Raw genomic sequence first — 15,910 nt, 5'->3', positions numbered from 1 at the left:
ACCAGGCTCCGGAGGCGTGCCTGGGCGCCCCCAGCCAGGGGCGTCTGGAGCGGGACCCTCTCCCCTCAATGTTCTCTAAGACACATACCCTCCTCCTCTTCCCTCTTGCTCCCAGGTCCCGACAGGGCCACACCCGTCCCTGCCCTGCGAGGGTGCAGGGGTGGGTTCTGACACTGCAGGGACAGGGTCCCAGCCAGGAGGGCGTGAAGGTGGCATGGAGAGCTGGCACCAGGCCCGCGGGGGCCGCTTGACCCGGGCTGGAGTGAGGGGGCGGCACAGCAGAGACGGGACTGGGTACCTCGGGGCCTGTTCCTGTCCCGGCTTCTGTGACAGTGCCCACGGGCCAGGCCAGGATCCGGGCAGCTGAGGACACAGGAGGTGCCACCATGCATGAGGTGAGAGTCGCCTGGGACTTACTCATTTACCCACCAAACCTTTACTGGGTGCATGCCACATGCCCGACGCTGTCCTGGGCGCTGGGAGGTGGCTCCGGACCACACAGCCCAGCGCCGTCCTCCCAAGGCTTGCGTCCTAGCCCGTGAGCCTGCAGGCTCCGTGTGGGCACCTGGGTGACAGAGCGTGTGGCTGTGGAGGGCACCTTGGCAGAGGCCCGTGTCCTTCTGGAGCAGGACAGGGGGCGGGGACCCAGGGTCCCGGAGTAGGTAGGCAAAGCACTTTTGTCTGGGCCAGTTAGGTACCCACCAATCTTGGGGTGATAAACGGAGGCCCTTGGGGCAATGCCCCAGCCACCCCGCGTTCCCCCCTCCTCCTCCCTGGGCCAGCATGCTTTCCACCCTAAGGGCCACCATGAAACTCATTCCTGTGGGCTCAGGCATTGATGCCTCCAGAAAGTGCCATTAAAACACATAAAGCCCACCTCATCTCCCACAATGCAGAGGGGCCTCTGTGTCCGTGACCTGTGTCCATGGGAAAAGAGAAAGGTCTCCTACTGGAGCCCCAGACCCAGGAAGGCCCCAAACCCCTCCTCCACCTTCTTGCCACACATCTGGGCCAACAAGAGGGGGAGGGAGGGAAGCAGCATCGAGCTGAGGGCCGTCTGCACAGTCCTGGGAGGCTCAGGTGCCGAGTGACTAGCCCGAATTGCAGAGCCGGGACTGGAACTCAGGACCCCTGGTTCCCAGAGCCCACGTCTGCTCTCTGCCTGCCTGTCGGAAGGGCCCCGATGGCCCCGGTTACCAGAGGGAACCCCAGGAACAAGGACACGGCTGGGGGTCCAGGCCCCAGAGGCACCAGGATGGGTGAGGGGTGAGTGAAGGGACCACCTCAACTTGCCTGAATAATGACCGGACGGTAGGGATGGATGGGAAGGAAGCAGGGGGCTAAGAGTGGACACAGAGAAGTGGGAGAGGCCAGAGTCCGCCCTGCAGACCTGCTAGCCTGGGAGCTGGGCTCGGAGCAGGGCCCGGCCTCACCCCGGCTCCTCCTCCGGCACGGTCTGAGCCGGCAGCTCCATGTCCCTCCCATGGACGTGGACTGCGGCACAGGCCCAGTCTCCAGAGCCCCCGGGCCTGAGCCAGGCTAAATAAGGGGGGCAGCCCCTCACCCCAGGGCGGGGCTTGAGGCCACTCAGGCTTGAGGGCACCTCGGGGCCCTGTTAGAGCAACGTTCCGGACAAACGCTTTTCCAGATGTGCCTTATTCCTGACGCGCCCGGCAAGACCCAAGTTCCCGCCAGAGCTGGCTGTTCCCACCACAGTCTGGGCTCTGTCCCCACCGGGACCCGTGGGAGCGCCTCGGGCTTGGGCCGAGGTGGGTACACGAGCCTCAGATGCTGGCTAAGGAGCTGGACCTCGGGCCGCGTGGGGAGGAGGCGCCCACGGGGGTGGCCTGGTTGTCACAGGGCAGAGGGGAATCACCCTCCCACGGGCCAGGCAGGGGCTGCCCACGCAGGCGGGGCCGCGGGAAACAATGACTTCACCGCCTCCAGGAGGACCATGGGGAAGATGGCGTTTGGGGCGGGAGGAGACTCACACAGCCGGCTGGCCGTGACCGCTGGGCACCGTCGGCTCACCAGCAGCTCAGATGACTTTTCCAGAGACTCTCAGGCTTCCCTGAGTTGAGGCAGAGAGCACTGAGGGAGGGTCAGTCCCTGGGGGTCCTGGAGAGGCGTGTGCACCAGAGGACGCCCTCCCAGAGGAGCCCGTGCCGCCTCCCAGCTCGGCCCCTGCACAGGGTGCTCACGACCACCCCTCCCCTGACCTGGATCTAGGACCCGGGGGCCCTGGCTCCCTCCCCGACCCTACGGGAGGCAGGGGTCCAATGGGGCTTTGGCACCAGCGTGGACCCAGCCTTCCTGTGAGGCAGGGCCGTCGCCTTCCAGGGGACGGGAGGAGGGACACAGGCCCAGAGCAGAGACCAGGGATACAGGACATGCCCTCACACTCCTCAGCCCAGGCCTCAAGGCTTCCTGACTCCAGACAGGGGCCCAGTTCCTGTGCCACCAGGCCTACTGCCCCTGGATGATGGGGTGCACACCTTCCTCCTCCTTCCCACCTGCCCCAGGCTCCCCTGGTCCCTCCTCCACGGCAGCACCACAGTCATGAGGGTGAGCTGTCCCCTCATGGCCCCACAGGGTGAGGCTGTGCGCCCAGCAGCGCTGAGCACAGGGCGGGGCGGGGCGGGCGTGGGGAGGCTGATGTGGGAAGCATCTGTTCTCTGACTCCCCCCAAGGCCACAGCACCCACCTCTCAAAGCCTGCGAATTCCTCCCTGCCTGACAGATAACTCCTGGCCATGTAGGCGTCACACGATCCCCCCTAAATCAATCAAAACCGGATTTAGTGGGCCACCAGTGATTCACCAGGGGAACAATTTAGCCATTTTCTAAACCACCACCTCTGGTTCACTTCTCCCAGCGCCCTCCCCCCAACCCTGCCTGCCCTGAGCAATATCGAGGCTTATGGTGGGGTGGGGTGGGGGGTCGGTGCAGAGGGGAGGGACGATGTCAAACCTACGTCGGAGAGGCAGGGTTTTCTATTCTGAGGTTTGGCAACTCTCCAGCATTGGACCCTGACCTGATGCCCCAGAAGAGAAGCTGGAAAGATAGGACAGGAAAACTCTGCCCCAGCCCAGCTGGGACTACGAGTTTGACCACCATGTCCACAGGGTCCACGGTCAGGCTGGGCACCTAGGCCTGCATGAGGCACTGGGAGCACAGGGCCGCCCCGCCTACCCCCGCTCTGCCTGCATGAGGCACTGGGAGCACAGGGTCGCCCCGCCTACCCCCGCTCTGCCTGCACAGAGGAGGCCCACCAAGAGGGAGTGAGGTCACGGTTTCCCAGCCCTGCCCTGCCCGTGAGAAGGGTGCCAGGCCAGGAAGGCGGCATCCCTCACTTCCAGAAACTGCTGGTGGTGGCATTTGTGCGGGGCTGCCAGCCACACCCTTGGGGGCCAGGGATGGGTGAGTGGAGATGGCCTCTGTGCTGCAGGCCCCTGGAAGGGAAGTCATTGCGCGTGTAAGTGATTTCGGATCATTTCCTCACCCCAGGCGCGCGCATGCGCGCGCGCGCGCGCGCGCGCACACACACACACACACACACACACACACACACGCACGCACGCACGCACACACAGCACTTCCCCTGCCCCCACCTGGCTGCCACATAGCTGCTCCCTCTGCTCTCCACGCCCCAGCCCCTCCCACCCTGGGCCCTCAAAGTCTCCTGTCTGCCTTGTAAGATCATAAAGCATCAGATTGGGAGAAGGGGGTCAGATAGCACTGGCTCTGGTGCCCTCATTTGGCTCATGGGGAAACTGAGGTTCAGAGAGGCCAGGTGACATGCCTGGGGTCCTTTAAGGGGTCAGGATAGAGGCAGGGCTGGGATCCAGGTCTGCCAGCCATGCCCAGGTTCTCCCTGCCCTTATCTCTGAAGACAACAGGCCACCTCCTCCTCCATCTCCAGCAAGGACTCTACCAAAACCAAGAGGACCCGCACAGCCAGAAAATATCTGTGGGGGAGCCGGCCTTCTACTCCCCGAGGCCCCCAAGCCTGACCTCTGTGCCTCCCAGTAGGAGCCGAGCCAGCGCAGAGGCAGTCAATCCCCCAGCAACACTGCAGGGCGCCCCCCACCCCCCACCCCTGGCTCCTGGCCTCTGCTCACCCCCTGCAGTTTCCAATGCTCCCTGCCCGTCCCAGCCCACGGCTCACCTGGGCCCGTAGCCCCAGAGGGCGTGTCCAGGTGTCCTCAGCAAGTCCTGCAGGTGGGGATGGGCTCCCTCTCCCACGCCACCTGCCTCCACCCCTACCCCTTGCCTCACTGCGCTCTGTGGGTCTCCCTGCCTCTGCCCTTCTCACTGCGTCTTTCTTGGCCCTGGCCACACCTCGATCCCGTCACCCGTGCTGGGCCGTCCTTGCCTCCTCTGGGCCCTGCGTTGGGACCGGCAGGTTGCTTCACAGGGCTTTCCGGTGGCACAGGTGCCCGGCGGGGTGCAGCCCCACCTCCCGCCCAGGCCCTACGGCGGAACTGCTCCGAGTCCCTGAAGGGAAGTCCCTCTGTCACTGGCGGTGGCTGTTCTCACTGCTCACCTCCAGGATCAATATATTCGTGTTATCCCAACCCTGCAGCCAAATTAGTTCTCAATATTGTTTTTTGTGGAGCAAGAGGCCCACGAAAGCAAAGTGACAGTCATACTGTGGCCCTGACCACCCCCCGGCCACCGCCCCCACTGTGGCTGGCCTGATGGCAGGGTGGGCGGGAGACAGCTCACCCTGACCCTCTACCCCTCTACACGGAGCGCGTACTCCTGGGCTGGGTGTGTCCCCACCCGCTCCTCCTTGATCACGAGTCCCCCATCCCTCTCACCAGCCCTCGCCAAGTCACACCTGGCCAGGGTACCTCAGTACAGGCCTGGTTGCCCCTTCCTCCACCCAACAGTGCATGGGCTTCCATGTGCGCATACACACATGGCATATGCTTACACACACATACACATGGGCATGAGCAGTGCATATATTACATGCATGCAATGCACATACACTGACTGCCTCTATAACACATCGCATGCATGTACATGTGTATACACACATAAAAACACAGGTGTACATGCCCCAACACATACACATACATGCAAGCACACAGAGTAGTGACATGCATCGTGGCCATGATCCCCTGCACCTCCTAACCCTCTGCCATGTGCTGCCGGGGCCCTGAGCCCAGGCCTCTGCATGGTCTCTCTGGCACATCATCTGGGGCCTCCCGCATCTCACCTCCTTGTCATGGAGCTGAACTTCAATGGGGAGGGAGGAGCTGTGGGCAAGAGTTATGCAGCGGGCACCTCTGAATCGGCGGGGCTTCGTGGTTCCTCGCTGGGGAATGCTCTGTCTATTGCCATGTGTGTCCTGGGCGCTCTTCATCTCCAGATGGGACCCCCGCCCTGGGTGGGGTTGGGGACAGGGACTGGCCCTGGGCTGATCACAGCAGAGGGAGCAGGCTCAGTGTGCGGACACTCAGGAAAGGTGTCAAAGGTGAGCAGAATGAGCCACCTGCCAGCCCACCCGCCAGTGTCAGGAGGGTGTGCTGGGCACCCACGGAGCAGCGACAGCAAGGCCACCTGTGGCTCCCTAGGTTGTCGCCATGCCACGCACTGGGGCTGTGCGGTGAGTCCAAGAGGGTGAGAAGAAGGGTGGGCAGCACTGCCCTTGTCCCCCACCCCCTGGAGACCCCTCCTCTGTGGCTCGGTCTGGGGATTCTATTCATGTGAAGCCAACATTCCTGGAGCCCACAGAGCGCGAGATCATGGCACAGGCGGATCGCTGTCCTGCCTAATGAGAAAATGATGACATGGCCCCAGCGGCCCCTGTGCCCAGCCTCCAGCGCCAGCAGCTCAGCCCAGCACACACCTCCTGCCTTCTGCTATTACTCTACAGGGCTGCCCACCAGCCCTAGGAAGCCAACTCACAGGCCCACGCCACCTCCTCCAGGGCCTTCCTGTCACCAGGGTTGGACTCCCAGGTGCTAGAGCGTTAGGACAGCAGGCCTCCCGTCATTAAGACCCTATTGCACAAAGGTAAACTGAGGCCCTGAGCTAACGTGGCTTCTTCAATGCCCTACACAGCGAACCAGTCTCAACTACCCCAGTAGGGAAGGGCTGACTGCATGAGCAAGGCAAGACCGCCCCCTGCAGACTACCTCGCCCCTGGGGCCGACATCACTGGGCCCTCTGAAGGCCAGGGCTGGAGGGGCTGGGCTAAGGGTCTGGAACTCACATTGATCTTGCCTCTGCCCAGGCCTGAAGGAGAAGGAATATAGTGCAGGCAGCAGCCTAGGGGCAGGCGAGGCTGTTCCCCAAGCCCTCCATGTCTGGGACCAGAAGCCCTGGGATCAGAGCCAGCAGGGAAAGAGGGACGCGCCGGGCCTGGGTCAGCTGCCTGCCTGCATCTCTGGCTCAACCCACCCACCAGGCCGAGGACAAGTGGGAAGCGGAGGAGACTCAGGCCCTGGGTTCCTAGGCTGGTTGGGGGTCCCAGACAAAGACAAGGCATTCAGAGAGATGTCCGGGCAGGGTTATAAGCTGGGGAAAGGGTGTGATTGGTGAGGGAGGAAGAAGTCATAGAGGCCTTCTTGGAGGAGGCAGGACTCTGAATCATAGAATCTCAGGATCTGAAGGGATCACAAGGGCTGCCTAAAATTGTACCTCATCACCCCCAGGAATCTCCTTGACACCGTTCCTTCCCAGGGGCTGTGATGCCAATGTGAGTCCCTCCCCCCGGGGGGACTTCATATCTTCTCATATGGGACAGCTCAGATGGGCAGAGAGCTGCTCCTTACCTGTCACTTCTCAGTGATGCTGCCACCTTTCCCAGGGCTGCCCTTTGGGGCCACAGCCCAAGCGTACCTTCCCCAACCCCAAGGGACAGCTCTTTGGAGCAGAAGCATGGGCACAGACCCGTTTGCAGGGGGGGGAGGGGGACTGCCACCCCTCAGGTGGTCTATCCCCAGGTCTCCTAGACCCTCTGTGCTCCCGCCTCATCCTGGTGGTGCTCCAGGAGTGGGCAGCAGCAGCCACTGCCAGGAGCCCAGCACCAGAGGAGGATGGCCTTGGTCCATGAGGGAGCACACAGCTGGCTCCTGAGCGTCCCCTGTCCTGGGGCGCATGCCCACCACCTGCCTCATCCCAAGAAGGCTCTCGCGCCACAGCCTCAGTGCCCAGGCCCTGCCTGAGAGCAGACCTGAGGGTCCAAATCAAAGCCAGGGCTGGGTGGAAGGGGCGGGTCAGGCTCGGACAGGCGCCAGCCGAGGAAATTCCTTAATTCCTTAGGTAATCAGTGGCGGGGGGGGGGGGGGGGTGGTGAATGGGAGAGGGAAGAATCATGACAGGTCCCGTTTTAGGTACCTTTTTTATCCAGAGGGTTCCACCGGTGCTTCTCAGCCTGTGATGTGGACGTGAATCCCTGGGGGATCTCGCCACAACACAGAGTCCGAGTCCATGCGTCTGCGGTGGAGACTGAGATACTGCATATCTAACCGGCCCCAGGTGGTGCCCAGGCGCTGGTCTCAGGACCCCTGGTCTCAGGACTTTGAGCAGCAAGGGGCTAAATTAAATGAAAGAAAAAGCACCCAGTCACAATGTAATTAAAATGAAAACACAGAGAGGGAGGAATCTTCTCAGGATATCAGCGAGTGAGCAATTGAGCCTCACTTTCCACCCGAGCTCCCTGGAAGCCATGGTGAGAAGGAAGAGAAGTATTTAGCAACTCTTACTCCGTGATAGTGGAGACAGCTCCCTGTGATCAGGAGAGAGTCTCTTGATTCTGGCCGGGGGAGTGATCAAGCAGACATTACTAACAGGACATGTGAGAAGCGGGCCGTGCTTCAGGGGCACAGCAGGCCCTTCTACGAGGAGGGCTGAGCCTGTGGGGTGTAGCCCTAATGGAAAGTCACAGTTTTTATCACACAGTGCCCTAGTGTCCAGCTTGGGCCAGCCCCACCGTCAACGCCCATCAGAGCCCATTTTTCCACCACTTACTGGGCCAGACACTAGCTGGCTCAAGTGCCCCCGATGACCCAGGGAAGCCTGGAGCTCTGATGGGCCACATGCGGCCCAGGGTGTTCAGGGGAGGGCGGCTAAGGCCCAGGTCTGAGCCTCAGGAAGGGGTGAGGTGGATCTGTGGGCAGCGGAAGAGCCCCACCTCTTCCCAGTAATCAGGACAGGCTTCCTGGAGGAGGGGACATGGCAGACAGATTTGTTTATGTAAAGGAAGGGAGGCATTGTGGGAGAGGAAAGTCCAAGCAGAAGGAGAGATGGGATGGGGTGTGCTTCCAGCCACGGCGGGATTGGGGGCTCCCCTCCCTCCCCTCTCCCCACGGCTGGCCCAGACCCTCAGAGAGGGCTGGTGGAGATGGGATGGCACACTACCCACTTACCATCTCCACGCCCAGTATGTCCTGCGTGACCATCTTCACAGCCTGAATCTCTGCTTCCCCTCAGGGCCCTGCCCACCTCAGGGAGCACCCAGGCTGGGGGTGCAGAGGCTGGGCCCTCAGGGAGTTCCATACCCAGACCAGCCAGGTGGAACTGGGGCTGAAGGGGGAGTTCGGACAACCAAGCCTCTGAATGTAACCATGGGCACAGCCACAGCCAGGACAGAGGGGACAGGCTTGGTCCACCTCATGCCGCGAGGCCCCGGGATTCACTGCCCCAGCAGCAGGGTCTGCTCTTGAGTGGGTACGTTCCTTGGACAGGCCGACAGGGGAGTCTTCTCAGCCTGAAGGGGGGCGGGGCCGGGTGGGCACAGCACCGGTCGCTCAGGTGCTGGGTTCTCAGCCTCCCTCACTCATCCTTCCCAGGGTGACCCGGGACACCCCTTTCCAGCCTCCTTCATGATGAAAGGGACACACAGAACCCTGATGACTTTGGAGAAGAGGAATAAACAAGGTGTGTGTGCATTTGCGGGGAAGAAGGAAAACAGTGGCTGGCACTTTCTGGGACTCCACAGCCGCTGGGGCTGGGGCAATGGGAGTGGGTGCTGGAGCCGCTGGGGCTGGGGCTGGGGCTGGGGCAATGGGAGTGGGTGCTGGAGCCTCTGGGGCTGGGGCTGGGGCTGGGGCAATGGGAGTGGGTGCTGGAGCCGCTGGGGCTGGGGCAATAGGAGTGGGTGCTGGAGCCGCTGGAGCTGGGGCTGGGGCAATGGGAGTGGGTGCTGGAGCCGCTGGAGCTGGGGCTGGGGCAATGGGAGTGGGTGCTGAAGCCGCTGGGGCTGGGGCTGGGGCTGGGGCTGAGGCAATGGGAGTGGGTGCTGGAGCCTCTGGGGCTGGGGCAATGGGAGTGGGTGCTGAAGCCGCTGGGGCTGGGGCTGGGGCTGAGGCAATGGGAGTGGGTGCTGGAGCCTCTGGGGCTGGGGCAATGGGAGTGGGTGCTGGAGCCGCTGGAGCTGGGGCTGGGGCAATAGGAGTGGGTGCTGAAGCCGCTGGGGCTGGGGCTGGGGCTGAGGCAATGGGAGTGGGTGCTGGAGCCTCTGGGGCTGGGGCAATGGGAGTGGGTGCTGGAGCCGCTGGAGCTGGGGCTGGGGCAATGGGAGTGGGTGCTGGAGCCGCTGGGCTGGAGGGTTGACCAGGCTCCCCTGGGCAGGGCCAGACAGGCTCTGACCCATCCTCTCCAGGCTGCTTGCGGGGCGAGGTCTGAATTGGAGGAAAGGCTGGGCTCCCACACAATAGCTCCTGGGGCAGAAACCAGGACACTCAGATATTCCCGGAGCCCCGCAGTCTCAGGCCTGGGCTGGTGACGGGAGGAAATAAGGGGAGATAGGAGAGGAGGGGTTCCAGGAAGCCCCACCCTTTGCCCGTCCTGCTTGGGGGCTCCCAGGCAGCAGGAGAGCAAGCAGGAAGAACTTGGCATCTGCCATCTCAGCCTGCAGGCCCCAGGCGAGTGCCTGGCTGTGTGAGACTCAGTTTCCCCCTTGGGAAGTGGGACGTTGAGTGACTGGCCCGTCGGGTGCCACACACTGTGCTGTGGGTCCCTGTCCCAGGGGTGCTCACTGATGAGAACGTGGGCCCAGCTGCATAGGCCATCTCATCCAATCATTTCCTTTTACAGCAGGGGCCAGAGCCCAGGGCGGAGGGGGCCCGGCGGGGACCACGGGAGGGGAAGGCATTTCTCCAGGGGCTCAGGGGCAGCGCGGGGCCCGTCATGGGATGAGGAACAGAGAGGACGTGCTGCCATTGGGGTGGGCTTGGAAAGTAGGACCGATCACAGGGGTTGGGGGCATGGCTATGGTCCAGATGGCTTCTCTGTGTCACAGCAATGTACCTGGTCACACTACCTGATTCTCAGGGAGTTAGGTCCGCCCCATCCCGCACCCTCCATCCAGCTCCCGGAAAAACAGCTAACATCTGAGAGGGTGCACGCTCTGTGCTGGGCCCTGCACCTTCCCCTTTCCACCAACCTGAACGGGGACAGCACGTGACCACTCCCGTGTTACAGGAGGGACACTGTCCTCAGAAGTTTTTACTTGGTCTGTTTGTTTTATAACTTAATTTAGGTTCCACAACTGAGAACTCAGAATTGAGATCTAAACTCAGGTAGCAACCTCCATGTATGAGCCCATAACCACTGTGCCAAGCTGCCCGGGCCCCTCCCAGTGCACACCCCACGCAGCAACGATCCCCGAACCCAACGAGAGAACAGCAGACAGATTGGGACTCCAGGCCCGCAGCCCCCACCTTGCTCCTACAGGTCCAGAGAGCTGGGGAGGCCTGTCTGCTTTCCCACCGGGAGACTTCTGGTCCTCAGATGAGCAGTTTCCCTCATGCCCGCTGACACCCCAAATGGCCAGAGCGGAGGGTTCCAGACTCTGAGAACACAGCTGGGGCCAGAGGTCCTCCCCAAGGCCACCGAGGGACTGAGACCCATCCTGCCAGCCCCGCTGTCCTCCACGTGCACTTGGAGGTGGCCAGGCCGCAGGGAACCCATAGGTCCCATCCAGCTGGCCTAAGGTCACCATCAATTCTAAAACAATGGGCAGTGGGTCCAGCCGTGGCCGGAGCCAGAACAAAGGCCTGGGCACTTCCTCGCATTGAGGCCCCCTCCTTCATGGTTTGCCAAGGCAGGGGCAGAGGAAGCCCTCACCGGGAGCTGGCGATGTTTTGCAGACTGTTCCCTGGGGAATGGCAGCCACCAGTGCCAATGGAGAGCAGACAGAGGGAGCGACTGTTCAAGTGGAGATCCACCTGCCAGGGAGCAGAAGCGTGAGGGGCCTGGACGCCAGGCCCGCAGCCCCCACCTTGCTCCCCAGGCTGAATCACTGCAACGCAAGGGACCTCCCACCGCTCCCCTCCCCATGGCCCAGCTCAGAGCTGGCATCTTCCCTCAGACCACCCTCCACGCTGTTGCAGTGTCAGTCCTTTGGAACAGTTGGATCCACCACTGCCTAGCTCCGAAACCCCCCATGGCTCCCCAGTGCTCACAGGAGGCAGCTCAAGCTCCTTCGCCTGACATGCAAAGCCCTTCAGGATTCAGCCCTAATGTCTTTAACCTCCCACCACCCCAGATCCCCCAGACCCCTTCCCCTGGCAGCTCTGCCCCTGCCCACCCTGCCTGGCATGCCTCTGCCCCTCTTTCTCTCCAACTCTCCTTCAGGATCCAGCTTTAATCCTCCTCCTCCAAGAAGCCTCCCTGACTGCTCCAGCCTATGTAGGCTCCCCTCCTCAAAGCCCTATGTCCCCAATAAATTCTAAGAAGGAACTGAACCCAGGAGTTTGGAGAATGGTGTCAGGAGATCAATCAATAATAGAACAACCCTCCCTTAGATTGAGGTTCCCATACACAGCACAGTCTGTTTACACACTTGTCCTGGCACAATTATTAATAGCGCCCCACCTCCTACCCCCCAGTCACTGTGCTGGGACAGGGGAGGGGTGGGCAGAGGGGGCAGGGCCCAGAGATGATGCCTGAGAGTGCCTACACTTGGTGCCCAGCAGGGCACAGGGAGGTGGGTGCTTATCACCCAGGGCTCCACTCCTAAGACAGGCGGGACTGTGCCAACCTCCCACATGTCAACAGGCTTTAAAACAGAAACCGCCAGATAAGCAGCCAGGATTGCCCTTATCAGGGGCACAGGAAAGGCGCCAGGTTTAATCGCAAAACCACACCCGGAACCAACGGTTCAGAGACAGGCAGCTGCTGCCTCCCCACCCAGACACCCAGTGCTGGGCCTTTCTGCCTGGAGGCGGGGCAGGCGGGGGCACAGGTGTGGGCTAGGGAGGGGCTTCTTCAAAGAAAGGAGTGAGTCTTGGGCTTCATCCCACCGGATGGGGCAGGTACGTGGGAAGACGAGAACCCCAGGCCCAGGGAGAAGGAAACAGCACTACGTAGAGGGGTGTGTGTGTGTGTGTGTGTGTGTGTGTGTGTCTGCACGCAGTAACAGGGAATGTGAGAAGGAGCTGATGGAGGACACTCAGAGGGTAAAGGCCGCGCTTTCAGCTGGGTAATGCAGGAGGGCTTCCTAGAGGAGGGGCCTTGAAGACAGGCCTTGAGGGATGGGGAGACTTTGACGGATGACAGGGCAAGCCCAAGGGCAGGAACCAGGTGCAACAAAGCACTAGCAGAGGCTTTGGGGAAGCAGCTGCTGTGGCGTGGGGGGAGTGGGGGGAGCTGGAGGAGAGATGGGGGAATGGGTGGCAGGTTGGCATCACCCCCTCCCCATTAGATACCAGATATATTCCCTTTAGCCCCAAGACCATCTGATGGTCTGTCTCCAAGAGACCCCTGTGAAGGAGAAATCTCCCGGGAGGGCTCTTCACCAAGGATTGCCATCTGGGCCTCAGTTTCCCCATCTGTAAGCAGAAGGCCTTCAGTGACTTCCTGAGGACATAGGCTGGCCTGTTGTGGAAACTTGGGCAGGAAAGTGGGATGAAGCATGGTGATCATAGATGGCATGAAAAGGGGGGCGGCCCACCTTGGGTTTCCACAGTCCCCGAGCGCCCGGCCAGTGGGGCTCGACCCCTCTGACGCCGAGCAGGTCTGTGGAGCAACAGGCAGGCTCTGGCAGGGTGCCGCCCGCCGCTGCCCCCCTCCTGCCCCCCCGCATCCGCCCGCCCACTCGCCCGCCCACACACCTGCCCACCCCTCGTCCTGCATTAAGCAATCTCCTTATCGCAAATGCCTGGCATTTTTGCCTTGTAACTACAGCTCCCATAGCCCGTGAGGATTAGGACATGATTACCGAGTGGGGAGGACTCTGGTGGGTGCAGAGAGAGACCTGCACGTGGACTTGGCAGCCTGATCACCTCCTGCAAGTTTCAGGGTCCCAGAGGGGCTTGGCTGGTGAGGATTGTCCCCGGGCCTCTGGGAGGAAAGGCCACCTGTGCCGGTCACCCTTGTCCGTCCCTCACCTCTCGCTCACATTGCCTTCACTGGGAGCACCGCGGGAGCCCCTCAACGTGCCCCCCACCCCGCTCACACCCCCACTCACACCCGCCCGGGCCAGAGGGAGAGGTCAGAAGCAGGGCTCTGAGCTGTCCTGTCCGGGGAAAATGCCCCAACCCCCAGCCCACCGGCTAAAGTCATCTCCTACTGGCTGCCTCCTCTCCTATCCCTCGGAGCTCCCCCTGTCAGGTCACCCCCATGACACCCACAGACATGGATGTTCAGTCTCTTGGTTCTCACTGTTCTTTTTACCTGCAAAGATCCTCCATCCAGTTCTCCACTTGTCACACCCAGGCCCTCATTCAGGCCCCGGTGAGATGCTGCCACCCCTGGGAAGCCTCCCCAAGCCCCCCCCCCCCCACACACACACCTGCCAAGATTAAGAGCAAACACTCATCAAATCCCTGTGAAGGGCCAGGCCCCGCTCTACCCACTTCACAACTTACTGACACACTGAATCCTCATTCCAGCCTGCGAGGAGGTCATCTTACAGATGAGGAAACTGAGGCCCAGGGAGGCAGCAGTGGACCAGAACCAAGCCCAGGCCCTCTGGTCCCGCTGCAGCTCTCCTCCAGCACTTCTTCATGATGGGACGACATCCGGGTCCCCACCGTCTCCCACATCGCAAGCTGGAGCAGAGCTCCTCGAACTTCCATCTGACTCACCCAAGGGTTTTGTTAAAATGCAGCTTCTGATTCGGTGGGTCAGGCTGGGCCAGACCCGAGGTTCCGCATATCTAAGCTCTCGGGCCTTGTGGATGCTGCTGGTCTGAGGACTGCACGTTGGGCCACGACTCAGGTCGAACTAGGGCAGGAAAAGCCTCGTGTTGCCAGGAGCCTGGCAAAGACTGACCCTTCTCCTCTGGGGTGCCTCTTTTGCTGCCCAACTTCCCTCCTGGCTCGGACACAGAGACCCCAGGGGTTGGGTGGGGTCTGCACGCACGCCTGCCTTTGCACATCCTCTCCAAGCCAGGGCCCAGCCCTGCCTCCCTGGGAAGCCCTGCGGTTCTGGAAATGGTTCTTACCTGCGCTGTCTCCGTTGAACTCACAGAGAGAGTGGTGCACATGGCTCTGCCAACATGGGTCCATCACAGCCTCTGGCCCTGGGACAAGGGGAAGGAAGCACTGGGCGGGCAGTGGGAGAGGTGGCAGGGTGCGGGGGTCTCTCTCCCTCAGCTGTGGAGCGAGGGGGATGGTTCCCTCTCCCATGAGATGCCCCTGCTCCCAATGGGTGGCTGAGCAGACAGGCAGGCTGAGGCGGGAAGGTCTGACCTCCAAAAGTGGGAGGCGAAGATGTGTCGGTGCTTTGCGTGGCCCAAACATGGATCCTGCAGAGGCAAACTCGGGTCTTCTTGACTGGGGAGCAGGCAGGGACTCCACCAGAGGCAGCAGCCACAGCACAAATCACCCGGCTCCGGAGAAGTCCCAGCAATGGGAGGGCCCCATAAGAGGAGGCCCCATAAGGGGAGGCCCCAAAAAAGGAGGCCCCATAAAAGGAGGCCCCATAAGAGGAGGCCCCATAAGAGGAGGCCCCATCAGGGGAGATCCCATAAGAGGAGGCCCCATCAGGGGAGATCCCATAAGAGGAGGCCCCATCAGGGGAGATCCCATAAGAGGAGGCCCCATCAGGGGAGATCCCATAAGAGGAGGCCCCTTAAGGGGAGACCCCATAAGGGGAGGCCCCATGTGAGGAGGCCCCCATGCGAGCTTTCCGTCGGTGAGAGCATGGTGTGTTACCATCAGACGGTCTCACTGCTCACACTGCCCCCGAGCAGTGGAGTCGATCTGCTTTCATCAGAGACCAAGAAACAAACAGTGGAGAACAGGAGGGAGCCCAGTGGGAAGGTACAGTGAGAAAGGATGAGCTGCCTCCTGCCCGCACCCCACCGAGGTCTGCTTGTTCAGTGGACCAGACCCCCAAGACGCAGGGCCGGGCCAGGCCAGGCGCAGCCCTGGGGAGGCCACTCCACTCCAGGGGCAAAGAGGGGGCATTATTCCAGGTGCAAGGCCATGAGGAAGGCTAAGGCTTCTCTTCCCAGAAAATTACACACATGTACATGTACACAAAGATTTTCCTATAATGGGGGCCAGGGGCCACTGAAGTGGACCCTAGAAAACTAGGCCTCCAATGGAGAACGCCCAAGAGCCAGGCGCCTGGGCCTGTGTTCCGTGCCTGCAGGCTTGGCCGGGACGTGGGCTCGTTCTGGCTTCTGAGTCCAGGAGAGGAGGCGCCAGGCTTCGCTCATCTTCCATCCAGAAAACAGGCAATGGGCGTCGAGCTGCATGTGTACCTGCGTCTCGGCTTCCAGAAAGTGCTTTTGTAATTTGTTGGAAGCGATCTCTGCAAGCAACGCTGGGAATATTTTGATTTCCCCGGCCCTGCCACGGGGACCCTGGTCAGAAGGTTAAGTGAGTTTCATTGAAAAGACAGTTTTCCTTCCAGGCTGATAAACAAAGCCGCTGCAAGGAAACCACCTTCCTCCGCAGCCGCCTGGCCAAGGAAAACAAGTGCATAAACATTTCAGGGGC

This window comes from Myotis daubentonii, chromosome 10 (assembly GCF_963259705.1).
Source record: "Myotis daubentonii chromosome 10, mMyoDau2.1, whole genome shotgun sequence".
NCBI classification, from domain to species: Eukaryota; Metazoa; Chordata; class Mammalia; order Chiroptera; family Vespertilionidae; genus Myotis; species Myotis daubentonii.
Note: the sequence above shows the minus strand (reverse complement) of the source record.